Source organism: Euprymna scolopes, chromosome 14 (assembly GCF_053919585.1).
Source record: "Euprymna scolopes isolate OS-2025 chromosome 14, ASM5391958v1, whole genome shotgun sequence".
Lineage (NCBI taxonomy): Eukaryota > Metazoa > Mollusca > Cephalopoda > Sepiida > Sepiolidae > Euprymna > Euprymna scolopes.
Genome location: NC_136495.1, coordinates 39,430,560 through 39,438,488, shown reverse-complemented (window position 1 = coordinate 39,438,488; position 7,929 = coordinate 39,430,560). Strand labels below are relative to the sequence as shown.

Sequence of the window (7,929 nt, the reverse complement as noted above, 5' to 3'; positions counted from 1 at the left end):
AAGCCCTTAATAAATGACAGTGGCTATAAAAATATACAACTAGAGTATATCGAACCAATACCCTACAATAAGAACCCCCCACAAAAAAAAACAGAAAAAGGAAAATAATTTGGTATACACCTCCATACAATATGATGCTCAAAACTTACCCAGGCAACAAATTTTTAAACATCATCAAAAAGCATTACCCCCTCCCTAAAACCCACTCTACACATTAAATTGAGCTATAGTTGTAGTGATAATTTAGAGAAAATAATAAAAAAACATAATAACAAAATATTAAATGGCAATAATAGATATTCGCCCAGAGTAAATAAATCATGCAACTGTAGAATAAAGTCTGAATGCACCCTTAAAGAAAACTGCCTCATAACTTCAGTTGTTTACAAAGCTACAATTTCTACTAAGGAAAACCCTGACAACAAAAAATATTATATTGGCATGGCAGGCAATACATTCAACGAAAGATATACAGGACATAAATGCTCTTTTGAAAATTCTAACTATACGGACAGAACATCACTTTCCAAATAGTTTAATGAGTTAATCGAACAGAGATTATCACCAATAGTTAATTGGTCTATCCTAAAGTGAGCTAATACCTGTTCGTCTATAAATTCACCTTGCTATCGATGCCTTCTTGAGAAACTATTTATTATTACGTTCAGGGAAAGAGATAAGCTCCTAAACAAAAAACAGGAAACCTCTATGTTGCAAACACTATAAGAAACATTTCCTTTCTAACCTCAATCTAATCTGAAATCCTAAACACTACTTGAACCTAATACATAAGACATAGCCGAATACACCATCGGTATACCCTCAACTCTGATACAGATATGAACAATCATACTCAATATAATCTTATGGTCTTATTCCCATATACCCATTTCACTCTACTTTCAATTCGCCAATATTAAGTATCAACCCAATTAATAACTATATATTTTCATTTCAGAGACTCTTCTACTTTTTACCATATTCTATATATAATTTCTCTAATTTTTCTCCTTTTTTCTGTTACATATGTCTAAATTTCAACTCCTCACCTATATTGTAAACGTATATATTACTATACCCATTCCCCCCCACACACACAAAACCTCATCTTAATATTTTAGTATTTTCAATTCTTGTACAACAAAATGTTACTATGTATAATTTAGATGAAGAAAATAACCTGACACCCGATGTCGTTTCTTAAATTGACCATACTTTTATTTAACACCTTATGTACCCCTTTATTATATACCTGTACATATATAAATGTGTATTGTTTTGTAGGCGTACCTTATGTTCGTACCTATTTTTATTTGCATCTGTTTATTTGTACATCTATTAATATTCTCTTACTATTCTAATAGGATTTCCAATTACATGGTCTAAAACTTACTATCCAAATAAGATCTCACGTTCCATGGTCTAAAACATGTACCATCTAACTCCAATCTACTCATACAAAACAAATTTACTCATACAAAAAATAAATAAAAAATAAAAATAAATAAAAAATAAATAAAATAAAATAAAACTAATAATAAAATAAAATAAAATAAATATTATAAACTTTAATTAATAACTTGTAAAATGAATACTTTACATAACACATAATAATTTGGTGGAATTTAACACCTTTTATAACTCATTATAATGATGATACTAATAACTACTTATTATTAGCAATATGCATATATTTTCATATTTATATTTAATTTTCTTAATTATTTTTTAATAATTCCATAATAGTTTATAATCGAAAATTTTATCTTAAATATATTCCATTTTAATGTTTAATATCACGAACTGTGAACAGAATCAGAAAAATAAAATAGACCACAAAACTTTTAAATAATTATTATTCCGGATTTTTTTTTTCTTTTTGCAACTGTGATAGGAAGAGACCGTAGTTGTTTATTTGCTTGGGAATATAAAGACACATCTTCGCCGTGTTGATCTTTAGGGGATAAAAGATTTTGCCTTAGGCTAAAGCGACCAATGCGGGAACATTATGAATAGTAGGTTTCTCGGCGAGTTGCGTTGTATTTTTTTCTGTACGTATTGACAAGGAAATTAGATTTTTTTTTGCCGTAATGCATCTGCGTGGATTTTCTGAGATGGAAAACTCTCCAGCTGAGAAACCTTCTGATATTTATACGAATTTCTTTATGCTGACCGCAACACGAACTTTACTCTTAGAATTTTAGCAATTCAGATTTTTTCGAAAATTGCAAAATGTAAACAATGCGTGTTAGTATATATATATATATATATATATATATATATATATATATATTAAAATAATATGATATATATATGCATATAAAAAAATTACGTACAAACCCATGTTTCATGCTCACGCAATATTCAGTGTATGAGATGATAATTACTGTTAATCGAAAATGTGGATCAAGTTCCAAAAGCCATATTCGATTTTGTGGTGTTATATTAAATTCCTCGACTACCATGAATTACCATGAACTGTTCGCTTTCTACTGTTTTGTTTTTGAATTCAAAGAAATTGGATTATCGCATTTTGCATTCTCTCTCTCATTCTCTTGTATGTATATATATATATATATGCATATATATATATATGTATGTATATATATATAAATATATATATATACATATACGACATACATGTTATATATATATAAGCTGGCCTAATGGTTATCTTACTTGACCCATTTTCTTTAGATTTCAGTTTCGATCTCAGTTAGAGTATTTTTATTGCAAGAAGTGAATTGTTTAGAAAAACATAATACTCGCATGACCATATTTCAGTTTCTTTTTTCATTTTTAACGATTAATCGTTGCGTTTATTACCGCTATTTTAATAAATCTTCTAGTATATATATATATATATATATATATATATATATATATATTACTTAGATTTCACCACTTATCAAGGCCCGGAAGCCACTCGGTGATAAGGGTTATTGCGTGTACAGTAGTGAATAGGATAGTATCGTAGTAATCGTTAGTAACGGAGATGTGATAAAGTGTCTTACTTAAGGGGGCGGTTCATCAAGAACTTGTTTATTTTGGACTTAAAGACATCCAAGTTGCAGTCAGGTGGAAAACAGATAAACGGAAGAGAGATCCACAGTCGTGAACTTCATGGAATCTACGTTTTGATTTAGGCATAGATAAAGAGTTGGAAAAATTAATGACAGTGGTTTCAGCGAGACGGGTGTTTATCGTGAAAGATTGGCGAGTGGGGACCAGAGATTTGAGCTCAGACGAGTACTTGTCCTAGAATAAAAAGATAAAACAAACACAGGCTCACAACGTACCTTCTGTGGGAGAGAGGTTGCAGGGAAAAGAAAAGGGAATCCCCCACTAAGCCACGAAGTCTATTTTGTACTCTGTCAAGGCAGGATAGGCTATTCTTAGCAGCTCCTTCCCAGATGTGGCATATATATATATATATATATATATATATATATATATATATATGTATATATATATATATATATATATATATATAATCTCCTCGAACGAGAATCTAAAAATAGAAATATAAATGAATGAATTTTTTTCTGAAAAAATTGTTCAACATTTGTGATGGAGTATATAGAGGAAGTTCAAATAATGCAAAAATTAACAATGAAAAACGTATTTTTCAAAAACAGCGTGAAATTGTTTCTAAAATGTTGGCTTATTTTTCAGGAGAAAAATACTTAGCAAAACATGACGCGTTGATTTAATAATTAATATATCATAGAAGAATAGTATACCGCGAGGACGTTGTTCTTAAAATCAGTATTAAATACGGTGTTGTTGGAGAAAAGTGAACAACGTAATTAAATTCCTAGTAAAAGTAATATATATTTCCGTGTTTGGCATTTAAAAACAGAGAAGTCCAGGTGACGTCGTCTACATGATAAATATCTAGTTAAATATCTTAAGTATTGTGGCACCTCAAAAAACGTTTGCTATGTAACAACGTTCTATTATCGAAGTTCAGTATTATAAAACGGTGTGACATTGGGATACAGATATAGCGGTACTCATTGTTACATGAAATACGGTGTTATCTGAGAAAATTACATAAGGTAAGAAAGTTCCACTTGCGAGCACATTGTTTCTCTTAACGGATACCATCTTTCTTTCATATTTCATTATTTTTAGTGTTACCAGATTTTAAACATTTACCACGCCTTAGTAGATATGATAATATTAAAACCCATATGTTGTTTCCATTAGTCAAAATCTATATCACGTGACAGCGTTCAAGTGACGAAAACATAGTTCGCACGATTAGTATTTAAAAAACGGTGTTATCGGAAGGAAATCTACCATGATTATAAAGATGTTATGGTAAACACGCTGTTAAACAAAATACGGTGTCACCCGAGGAAATAATACAACATAAAAATGTTCCACTGGTGAGCAGGTAGTTTTTTTTTTCTAATACAGTATATATATATATATATATATATATATATATATATATATATATATATATATATATATATATATATATATATATATGCCTTTTGGATCATTTTGGACCATTTGGAACTTACCTGTTGGATTGGAAGTTTTTAATTCGACCGTGTTTGGATTTTACCATTCTTGGATTTTTTACCCTTCACTAGACTATCCATTCATGTGAAATCTTTTAATCATTTTTTCTTTTACCTCCTATTCCCCTTACCTCACCCTTTTTTTAACCAAGTAAGATCTGTGACTTACTTGTGGTTTCATTAAATACTTTTATATGCAAAATCTGATCCCGCATTTTGCTAATTCCTGCCGTCTGATGAGAAGGAGAGTATTTCTTCGAAACTCCGCGGATTAAGGACTATCCACTTATCTTGTGCTTCCTTTTTAAAATTAAATATGTTTTTAACTCTTTTTCAAGATGTTTTTTTAACATGTTTTATTAATCATTTGTTCATATATATATATATATATATATATATATATATATATATCCTTTTTAGTTCTTTAACCTCCTCTGTAAAAGTAGGTTGATCTACCAAATTAAATAAAAAATCATGTAAAAAACGGATGTAACAAATATGAGTATATACGACTTCCTATTTTCAATAATATGATCACCTTGTTAAGCCATAAATACCTACTTCGGGAGACGTCGAAAAATACGCCGAAAACCACACACTATCGGATATGCCAGCTCCGATCACGAACACCTCTTCAGTAATGCGGCTTACTAGATTATTAGTCGAATATAATAGTTAATAACTCTCAACTTTTCAAGCAAATGTATCAGGTTCGCGAGAGATATCAGACACTTTGATTGGCCTTAGTATATACGACGATATTTGAACACTGTGTGTCGTTGCTATAAGTCTGCACCTGTAACTACTGTCTCAGCAATAGATGCACCGGAGGGATAAAAAAAAAGTTATAGATTGGATTCAAGCCAAACGAAATCATTTTCAATAATCAATATGAAAGATTCACTTTAAAGTCCGTATTGCCCAAAACTACACTTCCGCTACCGCCGTTGCCGTAAGCGTCACGTCATGATTGGCTTTGCGACAATTGCTGGTGTCCGCTCGGAATTTTTACTGGATTCTTCTCCGAAGAAATAGTCGAAAATGGAAATTGGCGAGAGAAACCTATATTCGGAATATGATATTAACTTTACATTAGTATAAGTTGTAGAGGCGGCAGGAGGAGTAACATGAGAAATTAATCGACCGAAACCTTCTAGAGAGAGCAAGGTGAGTATGATTACATATCAAGAATAAATTCGGCTTGAATTCAATACCAGAACAAAATTAGTATTTTAAAGATATTTCTTTTCAGTCTGTGCGTTTATAGCGGTAATTAGTTATTGTAAAATTAGGCGTGGCAAACTAAATACGAATCAGAACTCTTTACAGCGTCGACATAATAATTATCCCAAAAACTTAACCGTCTAGTTTTGTAAATATTTTAATTAGAAACGGGTACATTTAGTAAATGCTTCGCAGTTGTGGTAACAACACTTCGTCTAAGGAATATTTGCTTTTTATACATGGACCGGATCGTATCAGGAGTGAGATACGTTCTGAAGCCGTGGAATGATTTTCCCATTGACTTTGGAAATGGATTTAATGTAAGTGTTCTCGGTAATTTTGTACTTAGCAGACCGAATGTAAGCTCGGGAACAATCGGCATCTGATGTAAACCGCCGGAATATACTGAGCGCTGATCAAGTTGATTAGCTCATGGAAAAGCGATAACAAACGCGCTTAACTAATATTTTTTTAATAAATTGGAAGAAAAAAGTTAGTTTTTGTTCGCGCATACCTTTAACCAGTCCAACTGTAACCCTAAACTCTAACCCAAAATATTTATCCTAACTCTAACCCTTAACTCTCGTCCTAAGAAATAACCTTTTAATTTCGGAAAAATTTGATCGGTTAAAACATAATCCTAACCATTAAAAATGTTTTTAGTTTCCTTAAAATTCTAGAACTATTCTTACAAAAACAAAAAAACAAACAAAAATAAATAAAATTCAAACGCTTTAACAAAAAACAAAAAAATAATCCTAAGAACTTACAAAAATAATTCTTTTTTTCATTAAAATTTTCTTGTAAAAGAAACAAGGCCGATATCCATTAGTCGCGTGCTCTCGTGTAATGAAGGAATGCGTGAATGTAGGATTGACATGAAATTCTTAAAGATAAACTAAAATGACCGAAAAATGGGCTGAAATTACTTAAATAAATAAAAAGTAAATGACTTATAATGACTTTAATGAGCTTAAGGATGAATTGAATGACATGAAGAATGACTTCAATGCTAAAAAAAATAACTAGACTCCTTCAAAAAAAAAAAACTTCAATGATCTGGAGAATGACGAGAATGGCTTTGACACTGACTGTTTGTAAAATGGGTGATCATTTTACATTAAATTAATACAGAAAAGTGATCCCCCACTTTATATCATAAAGTTACAAACATAAGTACAGTCTGTTGTAAGACAGATACTACACTTTGATCTTGGCCAAAAGGCCAAGAAAAGCTGTATTTATTTGCTCCCCCAACCGAGCAAATTAGGCACAAGGCCGATTTTTAATGTGAGGAGTGAAGGGGAAATGGGGACCAACTCCCCGGGGAGTAGGGGAGCTGGATAGTAACAATTGGCATGAAGGGTTGCCCCTACATTGACCAACGTCTTATATGTGAGGTCGCCCCCACATATGGTGTTTGCTTGCAGTATCTGCGGGAACAGATACTACACTTTGAGCTTGGCCAAAAGGCCAAGAAAAGGCCAAGAAAAGGTTAAAAAGCTAAGGACAGCATCTATTAACAACAGACTTTTGAGCTTAACCAAAAAGGCCAAGCACAAAAGTGTTACGGACAGATCGACCGACCGACCGACCGTCCGACCGACCGTCCGACCGACGGAGTGACTTATAGAGTCACTTGCATGCGACTAAAAAGAAATTTTTATTTAAAACAATGTATATATATATATATATATATATATGTATATATATATATATATATATATATATATATGCATAAAACTCATGGTAAATTATATTTAATTGTATCTCCATTGTTCATTGTAATTAGTATCCAATAAAGGTTATTTTTGTTTCCTGGCATTTTTACATTTGATCAGTGCTCGGCATATTCCGGCGGTCGATATCAGCTACCAGTTGAACCCGAGCCAACATCACTGAAATCCGGTGTGCTACGTGAAAAAGTACCGTCTTCCCTTTCAGGTCATGAGTGAAGGTCAGTTCAGACCCTTGTGAAACCGAAAAAAGAAAGATTATTTTATCATGAGACATTTGTTCCTCTCCATAGAGCTTCTATTCTTTCCCATTATATATTTTACAAGCGGACTACTGGTCGTTACCAGGGAAATACTTTCACTTTTGGCTCTCTACATGACGCAAGACGTGACATTATGACATCATGTATGATGCTTTAATCCATGATGTTATA

At 31.9% G+C, this 7,929-nt stretch overlaps 1 non-coding gene across 1 annotated transcript; it reads right to left on the bottom strand.

The window, feature by feature from the left end:
* Positions 1-6,803: 6,803 nt before the first annotated feature.
* Positions 6,804-6,996, bottom strand: LOC145293476 (U2 spliceosomal RNA). Its single transcript, XR_013869734.1, has one exon. It is a non-coding gene; the product is annotated as a U2 spliceosomal RNA (small nuclear RNA).
* Between the last annotated feature and the right edge of the window lie 933 nt (positions 6,997-7,929).